At 40.0% G+C, this 19,857-nt stretch overlaps 1 non-coding gene across 1 annotated transcript; it reads left to right on the forward strand.

Annotated features, from left to right (window-relative positions):
- Positions 1 to 17,702: 17,702 nt before the first annotated feature.
- On the forward strand, positions 17,703 to 17,774 carry TRNAC-GCA (transfer RNA cysteine (anticodon GCA)). Its single transcript has one exon. It is a non-coding gene; the product is annotated as a tRNA-Cys (tRNA).
- The last annotated feature ends 2,083 nt before the right edge of the window (positions 17,775 to 19,857 follow it).

Genomic DNA, 19,857 nt, shown 5'->3' on the forward strand with positions numbered 1-19,857 from the left:
GGTGATGGTGAGCAGGATGACACGCTGAACCGAGTCAAGCTTCCTCTTCTTAACTGCTGTGGTAGCCTTTGAAAACCAGATACCGGATGCATAAGTGATTATGGGGGTTAACATAGACTTATAGAAGAGGGTGAGCGCGCGTCACTTCAATCCCCAGTCCGGACGTGCGATTCTTGCCACTAGTGCAGTATATTTTCGAATCTTGGTATGTAGATATTTCAGGTGTGGTGTGAAAGATAGGTTCCTATCCAAGATCACTCCAAGATATCTCATCTCAGTTGTTAACCGGATAGTTCTCCCTTGAATTTTGATTTGTGGTGGCCTCGCTACGTTCAGAGAGCCTTTAAGCAGGATGGAGTTTGTCTTTACTGGTGAGATTTCCAGGTAGTTGTGCCAGGCCCAGTGGGGCATGCCCATGTCCCATGAGGAGGAAAAATGTGGGGTGGCGGGGAGGGGAAAGAAAGGTGGGCCAAGCAAGAGCGCTGGCCCAGATCGCCAAAGGCGTACGTGCAGTGTGACAGCAGTTCCATCAGGTCAGTTGGTCATTCCCGAGACTGTGTCGCGTCCATGGTATCTATGTGTCCAGTCTGGTGGTCGTTCATTGGACAGAGTCCCGTCCGAGGTTGGTCAGTCCGGTTAAACAGGTGTCCATTGTGGCTTTTCGATTTAGTCAATTGCATCATTTGATCATGGGACAGCATCCCGGCGTGGTTGGGTTGACTAGTAAGTTTTGTCTATTTGGAGCAGTTATTTGATCCAAGTCTTAGGTGACTAGCCATAGTCAGTGGTAGGTCCAGTTTAGGAGTCCTTGTCGTTCTTGGGAGCAGATCCCACCAAGAAGGTTTCTTGTAGGGCTGGGATCCCGTCCAGGCATAGACTCAGATCCAAATACGTGTGGTGTGGTCCATTAATCGAGGAGTCACAGAAAGTGTTACAGTAACCCACCATGCATGAGTTGGCTGGGTTTCCTTTTCTGAGTGGTGGAGTTTGATACTGAGTGTTGGTCTTGAAGCGGTTGAGGTTCGGGATACGTCTGGCGTCCCGCGAAATGATCTGGGGCGCAGCGAGTGAAGGCCCTGTAGGGGTATGCTCGGCGTCTTGCTAAAAGATCTTGGGCAAAGCGGGTGAAAGCTGTGTAGTTATCCTCCTCAGTAAAACGATAGTGCTCCTGGTCTCGTGGTGAGAAGTGGATGTTCGTGATGAGTCTGCATCGCAAGTCTTCGTAAAGATGACAGAAATACATTAAGTGATCCCATGTCTCGGTTTCACTACGGTGACAGAGAGAGAGATGTCACTCAATCTGAAGGTGTGAAGCTTTCCTCGGATCGATCCATATCCAGTCAGTAGGTACGTTGTTTGAAGTCCGGGTGATAACCACTGTGGGAAGCGGGGACACGCGGTTTGCATGTCTGGGATGAACTTTCGTGTGATGGCACCCTTGGACGACATCTCCCACCGTGTCTGCCAGACACGTAGTAGGCGAGTAGCAAGGCGTGTTCGTTACATTTTTGGTTCATTTGCAGGTGATACCGAGACAGGTGATTTCTTTTTTCTTTTCTCAGGTGGTACAGCAGCCCATGATAAACCACCTCCAGGTCCAAAGGCGGAGCTCCCTGCAGGGCCTGGAGACGTGGGTGCTCACAGTAATACACGCTCTTGAAGTAATGAGAAGTATGTGTCGCTGAGTAGTTTCGAGTATCCTTCTGTTTACGGCGGTGGTGGCCTTATGAAACAAACACCCACCGCGTAGAAAATGGCTGCCAGGAAGACGGTTTTGTAGAATAGGCTGAGGGTTCTTCTTCGCAGACCCCAGTCTTTGCGAGAAAGCCTTGCAAAAAGTGCAGAGTAGCCTCTGATCTTGTTGCGGATGTAGTTGCAGTGGGGCGTAAAAGACATGTTCCTGTCCAATACAACTCCCAGGTGCTTACGTTTAGTGAATAGCTTGATCGTGGTTCCCTGTATACGAATTTGTGGTGGTCGTGTTATGTCAAGGGTACCCTTTAAAAGTATTGAGCTTGTCTTTGTGGCGGATATCTTAAGATTATTCATTTCAGCCCCGTCTTGCAGGATGTTGATCGCGTGGGTTGCAGAAGTCTCAAGCATTGCCCCGGTGTCCTCAGCCAGCATTAAAATCAGGTCATCCGTGTAGGCTTGGCTTTTCACTCTTCCAAGGTCCTTGGTCAGAAAGCCGTCAAGAACAATGTTCCAGAGGAGTGGGCCCAGGACGAATCCCTGTAGGCATCCTCTGTACACCTGTCTTGTTATTGAACTGGAGCTGTAACTGTAACCGTCCGGTTTGTTAAGTAGATTTTGATGCAATTGTATATGTTAGCAGGCAGGTTTGCCCTCCGGAGCCTGCCGAGGATATGCATAGTGACATGGTATTTAGGGTCAGGCGCCACCGGTGGTTTCCCACATTTGCGCTGCGCCAGGAGTATTGAAGTGAAAGTGAAAGTGTGTTTAAGGTCAAACGGCACCAGGGGTTTCTCCCATCTCCGCGTAGTTTACATTGTGGGTGAACCAGTTGACTGGAAAAGCCAGAGATTTAAAAGTATGTGGGAATTGTATCTGTGTGGTGTCGTGTACCGTTGTTCATCTGGTCATTTACCCGCTGTACCCCTGATGAGGTCCAACGTTGCCCCACTTTCGCCCCGTGGAGGCAGACCAGGAACTCACTTCACTTAAGTTACTCTGGTCCTGCCGCTTAATTTCCTGAGATTTCGGCGGCTATGACCTATTAAAAAAATTGAAATATGCATATATAAGTATATATATCCATGCAGTTGTAATTACTTTGAATGTTTGCATACAGCGCATTGCGTCCATGTATTCATACAGCAGAAGTAGGGCAATGCGTGTGATAGATAGGCCGAGACTGGGGGAAAATTATTTTGGATTTGATTAATTTAGGATGTAGGGCGTTCGCGTCGTGTATAGGTAGAGTGGGGAAGGAGAGGCAGAAGGCTGGGGGGTAAAGGTAGAAGTATGAGGGCGACAGAGTAGATGTCCCCAGGTGGTCAGTGAGGCATGTCCATGCCTCACCAGAAGGAAAAGGAGGGTCAGCGGGGAGAGGGGAGACAGGGTGTCTCCCCTCTTCCCGCCTGGGTGTGGGTTTAAAGTAATCAAGTCAGGTGCTCGATTTTGTTCCCCAATATGGCTTGGTGGCAGCGAACTGCACGGTCCAGGTCGGTGTGTTCCTTTGACAAGTCCAGGGTTGAGGTCATTCATACGGTTGTAAGCCGTGTCCTTTATTCTTTGTAGAGTCAGTTTCCTTGTAGGTTCCACGATGCGGCAGTCATGACACCTAGTCGTTATCAGTTCTCAGCTTGAATTTGTTTTATTGCTGTTGGTCACGGTTTGGTTGTTATACGATGAGGGTACGTCTCCTCTTGTAGAGGTATTCTGCGAATTTGGAGAATGCAATGTATTGCTCTTTACTGTCGAGTAGGTGCTTTTCCCTGTCTCTGGGCAAAAAGGTGATCCTGGAGATGAGCTGGCAGCGAAGGTCGTCGTAGAGCCGGCAATCGTACATGAGGTGCTGCCAGCTCTCAGACTCTCCACATCAGCAGGCAGGGTCCTCTGTGATTCCCAGGGCTGTGAGTTTTGCCTTGAATGCTCCGTGTCCGGTAAGTAAAAAGGTTGTATAGAGGCCCGGTGGGAACCACAGAGAGGGCCTTCGGATGTAATTTCTCCACATTGGGGAGAAAGTTCCAAGGGAGAGATCACTATGAACTTTCTTTTCGGTCGCTCGGTTAGCAGTGGGATCTGCATTGAAGCCCATGAAGGTGCAGGTGTTCCCCCTAGAAAGTTTATAGAGGATTCCGATTCTGGCCACTTCCAGGTCGAGTGGAAGGGTTCCAGTCAGCACCTGCAGCGCATGTGTGCTCACTATGCTGCAGGCCCGTGTGATGGCTAAGAGCATAGCTCTGTGGATGGAGTCGAGTAACCTGTGGTTAACTGCCATGGTGACTTTAGAGTACCATGCTCCCGATGCATAGGTTGCTATCAGCATAAAGGCTGCTTTAGGAGTATTACTCAACGTTCGCCAAAATGACATTAACCACCTTTTTGACTTCCTATAGCGACGCTTGGCCTCTTGTACTTCATACTGATGTGCGCCACATTTTCTTAAGGAAATACTGCTGAAATTATACACTCCAATTTCAAGAAATTCTTGAAATCCCTCCCTAGCCTCTAAGACTGTTATTCTTATTAAAGCATTGGCTTGACATCAGCTCACCTCCTAGTGTTTCTTATGCTGTTACTTCATCTCGACAACTGATTTTTATGTACACCGATGAACAAAAGTTAAGGTTTTCATGATAAAAGTAAAATAGTTTACAAAAATAATTGATACAAGACAACGCAACTTTATGATTGAACAGTATTGTGTTTGAAAACTTATTGGTAATACATTATGTTTATGAAATATGTAGATTAGCTTGTTCGTATCTGAAAATGAGCACCCAGAAGTGGACTTTGCCCATCATGGCTTTAGCTGCTTATACGCCAAGAAAACTAAAACCACTCACGTATTCGGAAGAGGTGGATGCGGTCCTCAATAGTGGGAAAGATTACGTCCTACAACCAACTACTGTACTCATAACGACTAACGACTATTATTCTTTGAAGGATTTATAAGCATTCAATGAAGATTGAATTAAACAACTTGTTTCCTTCATTAAATCGCAACCGTGATACAAAATACATGTCATAAAACAAGCGGAGTAGCACTACTATGCATGAGCACTACATGAAGTCTGAATACAAACTAGCACAGAATCGATATTCGTCTTATGTGAATAGATTTGCCCTCTATGTCATTATTACTACGTGAAATATCACGCACGCACGCATACACACTAAAATTATTGAGAGAGAAGTGTTGGCTCTGGTAAAGTCCTATGTGCGTGTGTGTGTTTGTGTGATTAATTGATTTTGGTTAATAAATATCATTACAATGAGAAGCGAATGTCGCTTTCTTTCTAGCTGATTGTCTCTCAGATATCTGTTAACACTTCTTTGAACTGTAGTCCATCTGTATCATCCGCGGAATGTGATGGATCTGTTTTTATGTTCACCTCCATGTCCGTTGTTTTGAACGCTTTTTAAGCGAGTATTAGAACGTCAAAGAACGCATTGATAGACACATCATCAGCTGGACAGTAACCTAATCCTTCCATTTTCTTGTTTATATGAGTTTAATTCCAGACTAGTCTACAGCTCGATCCATCCCTCTACGACTCCGTCTAGCCTTAGCAACTTGATTCCAAATCCAGTCTTCTCAAGCTTTCGCCTCATGCTCAAGACGTACCCTACCCATGGTAATTGGCTCACTCTCGTGGACAGCTAGTGGCTGAAATATCTGTTTTTCACACCATGTGGAAAAGACCTGGATTCGATCTCTATTGGAGATCGAATCCAGAACAGATAGATCGATGTCCAACGTATTTCAGCAAACCAGACCGATTGTTAAGTGCTCTTTTGGTTTCTAGTTTCGTTTCTATTCTTCCTAGTTACGTGCTCTTTTGGTTAGTTGCAATATGTCACCTAAATCCTGTTTCTTTACCTTCCACAGCTAGGAATTTGTATAATGTAATTAGTAAACCAATTCTGCAGCAACAGAATTGGTTTACTAATTACATTTAGTTCAACAAAGTAGCTAACACTGGCATCTCACGAGAACCGATATCTGTTGAAAGACAGAAGAAGGAAGGTGCATGCTAACGCTTGTTCATCCACATGCTCTGGTGTCATGTTTGTTGTGGCCTTGACTGGAAAATGTATACAAGTTCCATGCGTGCGATTCGCGTATCTAATAATTCATGGTTGTTTCTCCATGGCCAGAGTAGTGCACGATGCTAAGGGTTTTCTATTTATATCGTTACTATAAATACGACTTCGGACATTGTCTAATGTGTACTCTTACACTGAAGGCCAGCATTCACTATTAACGTTTAGCCACTGTTAGTTGCTAAAACACGATATGTACTAAAAGATGGGGGAAATGAAACAGGTATATTATTACATTGAAGGCTTTGTAACTACATAATCATTTATCTGCACATACTGAATAAATGTTATATATTATAACCTACATATTTCGTCATTAAATGATTATTACATCATATTGAATCTACTCCTCTCCAACAATGGCATTTTGCTATCTGAACTCGCATCGTGTCACCAAGTACCAAGGGAAAAGAAACATAATTGTCCCTGACACACTTTGGTGGGCGATACCTCTGCTAAATTTAGCATGAACCTCCGTTATAGCAACGGCTGTAGCTACAAGATCAAGACACTTCACATTCGCATGCACACCAACACATAATAAAACACTCAAAAACTGCGGACGGGCGCAATATGTTTCCTACGAACTATCTAAAAGTCCTCATCGTGTCAAAAGCAGCTAGTTGGAAAGGTGTTAGTACATACTCTGTACTCAGTTCATGATCTAGAACTCTTCTTAAAATTTGCGATATTTGGTGTAACAATAAAACATTTATTTTCTGAAAATTTTAATGATTTTCCTTTTAACGTAAACTGAACTTGCCTTAGACTGATAATCTGAAAAGTGGAAGTACAGTAGGCTGCCAATATTTCTTTAATCCTAAAAAATGTCTTTCTAACATTTTTCAACTGTTAAAAGTAATTCTAAATTTATTCCACCAAAGATGAGAATGAATTTTAAAGTCTCTCACTTTCTCTTCCTCTCTCGCTGACAAAAGGAGTACTAAAACATTGTCTGAGATAAAATAACTAAAAGCATGCAGTGTTTAACTCATATACTGGCATCTACTTCTAATTTCTCATGAATTATCTCTGTTTGTTTAATATTTTGCGACGAGCAACTTAAGGCCAAGGGATGGCAGTTATATTGTGTCTCTAAACAGTGTCGATTTCCGGATGAAAAACCTGAGATTAAATGAATGCAAATATGGAATCCCTAAATAGCTCTGGAGAAAACAAATATGAATTTTTAAATGTTTGGGTACCACAAACTTACATCCTTCTAGTTTCTATAATTTTCTACTCTTTTTATTTATTTATTTAAGATGGCGAGCGTGTTTAGGATTAACCCATTTTACGGAAATTTAAATCTGATTAACTTCCTTTCATGATTAGGTCGTTTCGTTTGTTTAACAAGCCATTGAAGATATAAAGAACACAATAAAGAGGACTGAAGATGAGCAAATATATTCCAATTCACAAAGGGGGGGGGGGGATCTAAGGGTAACACGAGTATTACAGACCAGTTAGTTTAACTTCTGTTCCGGGTAAAATAACGGAGTCACTTGTAAAAGATGCATTGCAGGATCATCTAGACCAGCGTTTCCCAACCTTTTTAGACTCGCGAATCCCTTTCAACGTAATATTTTTAATGCGACCCACTAAGCCTATATTCTCTGAAATCGTATAATATTTCTGAATTTTTATTATAAAATATTACCAGTACCACGTTTTCATAAGAAACATTGCGTAATAATAAAAATTACTATTAAGTAGTATTTATACATCGTAAAGCAGTTATTAATCAGTCCAAACTACATTTCGAACAAGCTAAGAGTAGAAAAATTGTTTTTCGTCCAAATGGTAGCCGAGCACTCTGGTCTCTTGCCAAAGCTATTGGCCCAATTTTTGCCCATCTTTGTTTCCACCTCTGTCAAAATCAGATGGTTCTGTTGCCACATCAGCCAAAGATAAAGCTGACCTGCTAGCATCCTATTTTGATTCCAACTCATGTATTGATAATCTTGGTAAATCACCTCAAACCATTCTCAGTGCACTCCATTCAATGCCTCCTGTGGGCTTCCGTCAAAAGGTTGTCAGAAGGATTTTGACGAATCTTGATGCTAAGAAAACTCCAGGTCCTGATGGCATTTCTCCACTTCTTCTCAAAACCTGTGCCCTTGAACTTATTCCTGTTTGGTGTCGTCTTGTTTTACTTTCTTATTCCAAAGTGTTTTCCTTCTGCTTGGAAATCTTGGAAATCCAGCCAGTTCCTAAAAAGAGTGACAAATCCCTCCCATTCAATTATCTTTCCATTGTGGTTACTTCTACTCTTTCCAAAGTAATGCAGGAATCAATTAACCGCTAACTCTTAAACTATCTGGAAATCTTTCATCTGATCAACGATCGCCGATATAGATTCTGTCAGTGTTGTTTCACTGGTGGTATTCTGGCTTATGTTACCCATCTGTGGACAAATACAATGGAAAAGTTTGGTGAAACTGAAGCCATTGCTCTTGAAATTTCAAAGGCTTTTGATTGTGTTTGGCATAAAGGTCTTCTAAATAAACTTCCATTCTATCTGGTTTTCCAGCTGTTCTTTGTAATTGGGTATCCAGTTTTCTCTCTGACCGCTCATTGCAGGTGATAGTAGACGGCTCTCTGTCTTCTAACTTCTCCACTAATGCTGGTGTTCCCCAAGGTTCAGTTCCTTCTCCCACTCTTTTCCTCTTGTATTTTAATGACCGACCTTCTTCCATTGACTGAAAATCCTATCCATAGTTTTGCTGACGATAGCACATTGCATTCCACCTTCCATTTAGAGAAACCTTGCCCTGCTCAAACAGCTTCAACTTCTTGAGTATCCACTGCCAAATCCTTAAACGCTGATTTCCAGGTAATTCTCCAGTGGGGCAAAGATAACTTAATTTCAGTCCTTCTAAATCCTGAAAAAAAAAAAAGGATTTTTCTGCCTCTATGCTTATCTTCGATGACGTTCCGATTTCTAGGCAAGATCTTGGGGATACCCTGACTTCTATTCTCTCTCTTGGCATAAATCACATTACAAATACTGCTTTCTCTGCATCTAAAAAAATTGGTTTTCTCTTTCTCTCTCTCTGCGTTACTTTTGTTTGGAACAGTTGTTGACTCTGTAGAAATCGCAAATCCGCCCTACCATGGAATATTGTTCCCACATCTCGGGCTGTGTCCCGAAAACTTCTCTCAAGCTTCTAGATTCCATTCAAAAGAGGGAAATTAGGTTTATCAATTTCTCATCTCTAACAGGAGTCTCTCCACACTCTGTCTCATAGATTTCCGGTATGGTGCCAAAGACTCTATATAGCAGCCTAGCAGCAATTGGTTTCTATAATTCCCGTTCTCTCTCTCTCTCTCTCTCTCTCTCTCTCTCTCTCTCTCTCTCTCTCTCTCTCTCTCTCTCTCTCTCTCTCTCTCTCTCTTCAAAGCAGTCTGAATACGTGCCGCAACCAGTCAACATCCTTTTTTGAACTGTCCAAGTTCAAACTCACAGAACCAACTTTTCTTCCTCATTTATTCATTCAACTTCCGTTTTCTGGAACAACCTTCCTTCATACGTTTTTCCTGAAAATTGCAGTCTACGGAAGTCAAGTCTAATGGCAACAAAGCATCTTCTTTATCTTTTCAACCCATAGTACTTATTACCCATGCAGGGTAATAAGTACTATGGGTTCTAAATAAAAAGTACCTGTACATAACAATGATCCTTGAGAACGAAAAAAAAAAAATTAGTATGGAAAACATTTATTTAACATGATATTCGGTAAGAGAGTAAACTAATTATAAGGAATTGTGGCAGATGTGGTTTCTTTCTTTGGAAATTATTTACTTTATTGTTTATTATTAGTTGTATTTTGTAGTTTACAATAATATACCTATGTAAATCTAAGCAGCCTCCATTACAAATTTTTAGTGCGAACCCCTAGGGGTTCGCGAACCACCGGTTGGGAACCGCTGATCTAGACAAGACTCCAACAATAATTCAGACACAGCATGGGTTTGTTAAGGGAAAGTCTTGTCTAACCAATTTGACTGGATACTACGATGTGGTCACAAAGGAACTGGATGCAAAAAATAATTTTGAGATCATATACTTGGATTTCAGGAAAGCTTTTGACACTGTTGCGCATGGAAGACTATTGTACAAATTGGAGCAGAATGGTATTAAGGGTAAGTTGCTACAATGGATAAAAGGATGGTTAAGTGGGAGAAGACAGAGGGTGGTAATCAATGGGTGCTGCTCTTCGTGGACTAATGTTATTAGTGGAGTCCTACAGGGTTCAGTGTTGGGTCCACTGTTGTTTTGTATATTTATCAATGATATTGATGAAGGTATATCAGGCTTAATGTCGAAGTTTGCAGATGATACAAAGGTTGGCAGGGTTGTTAATGACAGTAATGGCAGTGTGCTACTGCAACAGGATCTAGATAATTTGGGCAGATGGGCTAAGAAGTGGCAACTGAAGTTTAACCTTGACAAATGCAAAGTACTGCATATGGGTAGAAGTAACCCCAGAGAAACGTACCAACTGTGTACTCTACACTCAGGGTGGTAGAGAATGAAAAGGACCTGGGGGTAACTGTGCAGGCAGATATGAAGTTTTCTGAGCAGTGCAGATGATCTGCAAGAGTAGCTCATGGAGTATTGTCAATGATATACAGGAATTTTTCTAGCAGGGGTAAGGAGGTGGTTATCCCCTTGTATAAGGCAATGGTCAGGCCATACCTTGAATACTGTATACAGGTCTGGAGGTCATATTTTAGGAAGGATGTAGAGCTGCTGGAACGAGTACAGAGAAGGGCAACAAGATCAGTGAGGGGAACGAAGGGGTGGTCTTACCAAGAGAGGCTTAAGTTCTGCAAATTTCAGCGCTTGGAGACTAGGTATCTGCGAGGTGATCTGATTGAGGTGTATAAGGCCTTGAATGGGTTAAGCAGGCTTAGTTTGATGGAATTCTTCCTCTTGCTGAAATTACGAACCTGAGGGGGCATTAATTCAAATTGAGAAAAGACAGTTATAGCATAGATTGCGAAAATTTGCCTGTAGCCAGCGGGTTGTTTATTGCTGGAACAAACTTCTATTTGTCGATGTGGAAGTTGACAGGTTAAATAAATTCAAGGAGGAACTGAACAAACGTTTTGAGAGAATGGATGTGTAAAAACGGCTTTTTTTTTTTTTTTTTTTTTGGCTGATGCTAGATAAGCTTGCATCACATGCCTTGATTACTACATCAAACTGATCTAAATTAACGCATAAGCTACCTACCACCACAAATAGATAAAAATGGGTCAAGCAAGTTTATCCAGAAGATATTTAGTTTCGTTTGTTTATTGGTCAGATATCAAGGAAGTGTCCTTGATATTTGAACACTAAATAAACTCTCTCTCTCTTCATTTGTAATTTAGCGATATTTTTAAAACTCTACTGGTTTCTAGAAGATGTGAGAAGGATTCGTTCTGGTTGAGCTACCAATCAGAAACAAGCGGTAGCATTCTTAAAAACTTGCTGTCCCTTTGGTGGAGTAAACATTCAAGTTATCCGCTCTACGGGAGTCTGAATGAGACGTTATGAAGAGTAGCAACTTTAGTAAAGATTAAGTAATTAGCATGTTACTCAATCCAAGCAAATTCTTATAAAAGAAAAGATGGCGTCTTAGTAATCCGAAGAATTATTCTTAATGCTCAAACTCCGCTCAACTCTGTTAAAGCCAGCTAGCTATATTTCGTGTAATTCTTACATCCCGAATCCTCTAAGATACTATAAATTTCAAAAATATGGACATTCTCAAACAGCATATAGGCCGCCGTGGCCGAGTGGTCAAGCGCGGGTACACAAATACATGGGCCTTGAGTGACCAAGGTTCAAAGCCGTGACTGCTGAATACGGTGCTGTTTCTTGTATTCTCTCTACCTTGTGAACTCTGTGTGGTCGTCCTGGAGTAGTATAAACAGAATATTTATTTATTTTATATCGTGGAGCCGAAGTCTGCCCAAGATGTGAATCCGCTGAACATCAAATTGAATGCCCCACAGAAATCATGATAAATCCAAACTGTACCTAGTATCTCGAAATATTGCAAACGCGGAAAATTGAAAAAAAAAAAAAAAAAAAAGCCCAGAAATTTGAAGTTGAGAACAAAATAATCTACCAAACGGAGACTAAGCTTCTCCCATGCCCTGCACAATCCTCAGATTTAACGTTTTTGAGCTACTGTGAGCATATTTGGAGAGGAAAGTGAGAAGCAGATTTCCTCGACCTTTATCACTCAAGGAGCTTGAAAGCTTTCTCCACGAAAAATGGTCCAATATTCCTCTTAAGATAGTTCAAGATTTACGAATTCAAGTTCAAGATTTTCAAATGACGTGATGAATTTTTATGGGCATTTTTCAAAAGATGGAGTTAGTTAGTCTCAGACGAAGGTAACACGGTTTTTTCTCCCGGAAATTTGTATTTTTTGTCCAGTAAAGAGGCAAATCGACCACAGAACACTCGCAACTTACAGACATGATATATACGATACGCAATATGGCCTAATTCGCTGATATGCCTAAAATCCTACAACAACCAGAATATTCCGAAAACAGCATGAGTCCACTAGCCTGCATTGTGCTCGTGGAGCACAATGCAAGCTCGTGATTGCATTGTAATGGCATGGGAAGCGTTTTTGTGAAGCCCATTGGGCCCCTTGAGACCAGTGAAGTACCATCCGGACGCCAAAGGTTATCTGGAAAATGTTTCCGACCAGGCGCATCCCCTTATGGCTGCCGTATTTCCATCTGCGAATGGGTTCTAACAGGATAATAAGCCATAAACCTTAGATTTATACAAACTGGTTCTTGGAACTTGCAAGCGATAAGCAATTGAGTCAACACGGGCCAGCATCCCTGTGACACGTTTTTGATACCTCGTTGAATCCAGGCTGTTCTGAGGGCTAAAAGGAGAGACCTGCTAGCTATTAGGTAGAGATGCCTAATAAAGTGACACTCAGTGTAGGTCACAGTGGTTATCTATGAATTAAAAAATAAGGACGCAACAGATGAAACGAAACATTCTCTGCTCTAGTCAGAGCTGCCAAAACAATCAATCAGTTAACTAGACACTGTCTGGATATCATACTCTCGGCAGTAGCAAAAGTAATTTAGATGGCATATAATACATTTAAAATGATTGCGTACAAGTGAAATTATCCTTAATGGAATCACTAGACGTAAACATCTTCCTTCCAAATTAAACTAAAGTACAAAATAACCTAATTATACTTTCCAATCATAACTTGAATTGCTTGGAAACTTACAATCTTTATTAAACCTAAAAAAAAGTTATAGCCTGGAATTTGATTTTATAATCAGAACTTATAATCAGAACAGTTTATAATCACCGTTCTCTTACCCCACATGTAAAAGGCCAAATTCGAATCCTAAGAATGACTCAAGGAACTTTTATCAGCTTTTCTACAGAGTCTGTTAAAACCTACATAATACGAGGCGGATTTGAACTGACGTTCTAGGAGCCACTCTAACAATAGCACATGTCCACGTGTTATCAGCTTTTTTTCACAATGTGGCCTAGCTGGCTACTATCGGGCAAGAGTTGTGTAGTTTTTACTTCCTGGACACTTCAGTTTGTTGTGAGCAAACTGACCACAGATACAGACAATATACTGCCGCATTATAGCCTTAATTGCTTTGGCGCTTATATCACACACGAGTACACCCAATCTCTCCAAATGCTTATGACAGTATATGACACCCAAAAAATGTTTCAGTCCAAGGTACCTCGTTGGAATCATTGGATCATGGAATGATGAATCTCTGAAAGAGACCAGTAACATCGTGGAATGACGACACTGTGAAACTCGATCAGGGGTTTGTGGGCTCTGGTTGTCGTCAAAAGGTAAAATTGGTTGCAGATAATCCTCCAGCTTCTGGAGGATTCCTCAAAGCTCACTCCGTGAAAAGCGTATCTTATCATCACGCTCTCGCAGGAAGATTTCTCTACTCAAATGGTCCCGTTGCTCCAGTAACTCAAGTGTGATTGACATGCTTTCGTGTAAGATGCCTATTACAGAAGGTGAGTCTCCATAAGCTGCTCACTATCCAACAGTGGTTGACTGGATCTCCGAAGGGATGCTAATTCGAAGTTGTCAACAACAAGGCCTCCTCTAAGATACCAGATCGCCTTTCGAGAGAACATTGTACAACAATCTATATGTATTATAATTTATCTGTTCATTATACCAGCTTTGCTAAATGTTACATTATGTTTAAAATTCTGTAAGATATGTATTCTGTTTCTCTGTATATCCTAATGTAAGCCCCTATCACCTCGCCGTGAAGGTAATTATGTACTAAGTTCTGTGCTTTAGTTTTCTACTTCCCTAAGTTCTGTGCTTTAGTGCATGATAAAGATCATTCATAAAGTCAAAATTGCGGTTTGTGGTTATCACACCTCTTTCGCAATAAAGATGTTAAGATTCATTTTATCTGTCAGTACATCGTACCAACAGTTGCTTTATCACGTAACACACACACACATATCTAACCTAACAAGACACCCGTCATCTATGCCTTTTGCGATCACTTGTCAACCTCGAGATCTTGATATCTTGAGTCCACACATCTGGTCAAAGAAAGCCAGAGTAGATAAATTCCCGGAATTGTAAGACCCTATTTAAGAATCAACAACAAATACCAAGAATCAGCGCCCCAGTTCCAATCAATGTTCATTTAAACTGTACGAAGTATTACCAAAAGTGTATTCACTGATTCTCATCTGTTTCTTGAAGAATTTACTTTTATTTGCATAAAAGAATCTTGGTTTATGCAAGACAAAAATCTAGATTCTCTTTCTCTCTCTATTGTTGTTGCTGTAGGGTTTAGGAACATCAGCGACTAAGACCATATTGATTCGTGTATACTGTTCGTGACCGACTAACTCAGCCATAGAAATTCTTCCTTCCCGTCATCAACAGAACTGAACTCAGTTCTTTTCCAGCCGGTGTGAAGAGGACAGCAATTCTACCAACTGCACTACCTACGAGGGCTAGATTCCTCAATGATATACTAATTCTCTCCATACCCAACTGACAACTTCTCCTAATGTGCTCGTCAGATAATAATGTTTCTACTTTGAATCAAGAACTTGAAACGTTTAAATTTCAGATCTGTTCACTATATTTCCTACCTGATTGGGGAAGATTCGGCTGCATAAGTCCTAGTATGTGTCGCTCTGCATCTTCAACAATCTTTACGAGTTTCAGAGGCGACTTTAATGCGAGTCTCCCAACGTATATACAGACGCTAAAGAAGAGTTAAATATGGCACCAGCCTTGGACTAACTCAAGAAATAACAGGAGCAACTCGCCATAATCAAACATTAGACCTTCTCTTCTATGTCGCCAGCGAGAAATCCGACAACCTGCTTTCAATAACTCTTACCAAAAAAAAAAAAAATTGCCATTTATAACTATCCCTATTGAGAGGATTTATAATCGCGTGTCAAAAATAGTTATCAAAAATACTTGTGAAGTGTAGTTGATACAAGGCTCACAATCAAGCGCTCTTCCACAAACCAAATAACTCAACTATCCTTTTCACATTATGCAAAGTGATTTCCACAACGTGTGCATTTAGAGGTTGGGAATCCGTATCATTTGCGTGAATATGTTATGTATTAGTAGATTGGTATGTCAGTTTTAAATGCATGCCGGTACACTATCAAACAAAATATCAGTGAGTGTTCAACAGAGAAAAAAATGCTTTCGTATTGGAGAATTAAAAAAAAAAATTAACTAATTTTAAGTATAAAATAAAGGAGGTATATGCAGTCTTCATCAATTTGCATGACGTTTTGATTTTAATGTATTGTGGGGTAATTTACTCAGTTTCTTGACGTAACCAGAAAGAAGTTTGGCCGTTATTATAAGTATAGCAGAGTGAAAAACAACAACCGGCAGCTAAAGATCACTCACTAAGCCTCTTCCAAAGTATTAATACGATGTGGAAAGTCACGTGTGTGACCTTGAATCGTCTGTTTTGCTTCTTCCTGCTTTATATATGACATAAATGACAACCTGTATGACTAGTTATAGTGGTGGCAAAAAACCTTGGTTGAGTTGAATTTGATCTGTTTGTGTGCGTCAGTAAATCACTATTTATGCAAAAAAATTAATCATGCATTTAATCAAACATATTTTTACAGCTGTCCCCACACTGGGTATTTTCTACATCTTTTTGCTGTCAGCTGTTCTAAAGTGAGAATTTCAAAGATATAATTCAGCTAAAGTTATACTCATCAGAGGAATTATAACATGTTTGCAGAACTATCTGGTTGTTTTATCTGCTTTTGTGGGCAGCAAGGTCTTAATTTTGCATCAGCACAAATTGCCTCTTAAAGAGCTGTCTTGGCATTGCACGACTTTCATATAAATGGCATAGCAAAAGATTAATTGGTCATTTGTTTAAAACAAGACATTGCAATTAAAGCCTATTTCGGGGCTACAACAGACAAGGCACATTACAACTTTGAAAACAAACTTCATAGACCCAGGGCCGGCGGAGCACGTTAAGCCTGGTAAGCAGGGCATAGGGGTACCAACATCTGGGGGCGACGAAATTCAAAATTTTTATTTTAATAATGTATCTCAAGGGCTCCAAATACATTTCTGCCTAGGGGCGCCAAAAACCCTAGGGCCACGTCTGCATAGACCTCATAGAAACTCGCATCGAACAACCTTACAGCTGTTTTGCCTGAGTGTTGTCACTAAAGGCCACCTGCTATCTGATGAGGAACCAGTTATCATTGGAAGAGACGGGCATAATAATCTCATCTTTTAAAAAAATATCCAATTAAGTTTTTTGTTTGAAAGTGCTGCAATACCCATATTATGTGCTAACGCTCCTAAAAATCTCAGGATTTTAGGAGCGTTAGCACATAATATGGGTAAAGCACTTGTCTTCACCATATCCGTCCGTCCGCACGTAATAACATGACTCCTAACGGATGGATTTTCATAAAATTTTATAATTGTCCCTTTTAGAAATACGTGTGGAACAATCCCTTATTTCATTATAATCGGACCAAAGAATTCCGGAAATTATTATTTATTTTTCCTTGCATGCGCATGTAATAACTCGACTCAGTGGATGGATTTTCATGAAACTGATGTCTAGTACTTTTAAAGAGACTTCCCAAATTTAATTAAACAAATTGATAGAAATCTGGCAATTAGTATTTCTTTGTCTGTCCATATGTAATAAATACTGGAGTCTCGATGGATAAATTTTTATAAAATTTTATATTTGGCTATTTTAGAACGATTTATCGAGCCCTCTCATTTTCCATTAAAACGACCAATGGAAATGAGGCAATTATTTCATTATTTCTTAAACGAACACCAATAAACTAAAATGAAGATGCACTGCAGTTGGAGTTTCCACATCTTTGTGTTTAACCCGGAATCTTCGAGTTTGCTGCCCGTTTGTTATCATTTCTCCTGGTACTGCAGAGTAGATTGGCAGAGATAAAAGCAAAATTTTGATTCCATTCTGAGGCTAATGTGGTATTACTCTATATTATGTGCTTTTGTAGAATCTAACTGCAAAAATAGTCATGTTGCTCAAATGTTAGAAATCTGTACAAGAAGAGTCATCACAAAAAAATAAGCCGTTGTATTTTCTTCTAATGAGTAAACACTTCATATATTAATTTTAATTATAAAGTATTTGAAAAAAAATTTATCTTAAGATACATAAATTGCTTTCTCTCTTTTCTCTGTATCAATCCCCTCTCCAATCCCAACAAATCACCTTTGTAATCAGAGATTTAGAAAAGGTAACAGGGCTAAGTATTTCTCAATTTCATTGATCTAAAAACGAATCTGATTGGGCTAATCATCCCTCATAAGGGAGCTCTAAAAGAACGTCCATGGCTTGGGGGTATAGCTCAGTGGTAGAGCATTCGACTGCAGATCGAGAGGTCCCCGGTTCAATCCCGGGTGCCCCCTTGCGGGACATTTTTTTTCTTTTGTTTACTGCTCCCAGTGACATACTCTTCTTTCTTAAATTGAATGCTTAATTTTCACTCTAACTTTCTTTACACAATATACATCTCGATTTAAAAAGCAGTAACCAATGCTATAATTTTTTTATTTTCTGGAAATTTATCTTAATCCACAACACACCTCAACACGTAAAAAAGAAAATATTAAGTTGTTACAAATTTCAGACCAATAATTATATAAAGGCAATTAATGAAAATACGGTAATTCTAGTGGTCCCCACTATGAACACGTTTTATTTAAAGCAGCAGTATGAACTCCGAACTGTCCAATAATAACTTCAACACAGTGTAACGTTCCTGATCACCACCAACGAAAAATAAATGTGATTTATTATTCCTAATAATGTTTCGTTTCGCTTAAAGAGCCATATAATGTTGTTTTAATTAAGTCACGGTATTTAAAATTTAAAACTTTATTTGTGTGGGAGGGGAATTTTTTAAGGTCGTTTATAAGGACGTAATGTGTTACTTACTCGATAGATGGCAGCACAATATTGATAATGGAAGATCTTTGAAAATCATGAAAAATCGCGATAAATGCTCCATGTTTATACTGTATTTCTTCAGTCGATCTTCGCTTATGCAGTGCCAGATTAAGATCTTCTGCAGACCCTAGACTTAAGATTTATTAATATTAAGACTTATTGACATTCTTATTGACTTAAGATATTTCATTTATTCGAAAATTTGTTCGGTAAACCGTTTATTTCCATATGCACCACCTTCAGTCTGCGCGGTAGCACAGTGGTATCGTCACCGTCCTCCCCACACCGAGTGGAAAAGGCCCAGGTTCGAATCCCGTCGTTGACACGAGGAACTTTTATGGTTTTTTCCCCCCTCCGTGGCTGAGTTAGTCTGTCTCAGGTGTAGATAGCAAGGTTTTTTTCCCCCAGAAACAGGCAAATCGACTAGAGAACACGCACAATTTACAGACACAATACACATAGGTATATGTAATAACTTAACGTGTGACTCTAATGTAATACAGTAGAACGTCGATTATCCGAACTAATTGGGACCAGGGTTGGTTCGGTTAATCAAACATACACGAGAATGCTCAGTTTATACGAAACAAAGTGTAATTAGGCCTACAATTAAATTATTGTACGCAAGGTTATTGCGATTGTATTTTGAAATGTGAAGTATAAAAAATAATTGATTTAGGAAATGGTATGTAAATAATAACCAAAACGTTTTGAAGAAACAATGCGTATTACGGTATATATTACATTTATTTTGAACTTACCTAATTGTTTTACATAGTTTCAACTATAAATCACACTTTCTTTTGTTTTGTTTTTTGTTTTTTTTTACATAAACAGAAATAAACAAACAAGTAAATGCACGCAAATAAGAGTAATGAATTTGGGAAGGTTTATTTTTTAAAATATGTAATCTTGAATTTTTCTTTGAACCACGCGAGATTGTCTTTTTTTTTTTTTTGTGACGAATTCTCTCTATCCTCTTCAATATATTAGCAACTTCATCCCATACGTTCCTCCAAGGCCTACACCCATATGTATCATCCTCTTTAATAGGAATATCTCAGTAGAAATGCATTCAGACAGTTGCTCACGCCATACCATTGCAGTTTCTAGAGAGGGCAGCACCCCAAAGTTTATGCCATCTTTTTCAGATTTCCCTCCGACAACATGTTCCAGGCATCTGATAACATGAAGCAACAATCCTTAATGTTGAGCTGATTTGAAAACTCAACCATGCTCTCTTCATCTCCCTCTGGTAGCAGCAAGCGATGCAAGACTTGTTTTTTGTACAACTTTTTTAGTTTTTCCTATAACACCTTGATCCATTGGCTGCAGCAGGGCTGTAACATTTGGCGGTAAAAACATGACAATAAAGTTCTCATCAATTGAATTCATTTTTTCAAGAGGGGAGGTGGGATGATTCATTATCGATAATAAACAAACCTTTACCAACTTTACCCTCATTTTCTCAATGCCTCTTCACACTTGGAATAAAACCTTGGCTAAACCAATCCAAAAAAACGTTGGAATTCGTCCAAGCAT

The sequence above is a fragment of the Mastigoproctus giganteus genome, chromosome 10, assembly GCF_048544385.1.
Source record: "Mastigoproctus giganteus isolate SK-2022 chromosome 10, ASM4854438v1, whole genome shotgun sequence".
Lineage (NCBI taxonomy): Eukaryota > Metazoa > Arthropoda > Arachnida > Uropygi > Thelyphonidae > Mastigoproctus > Mastigoproctus giganteus.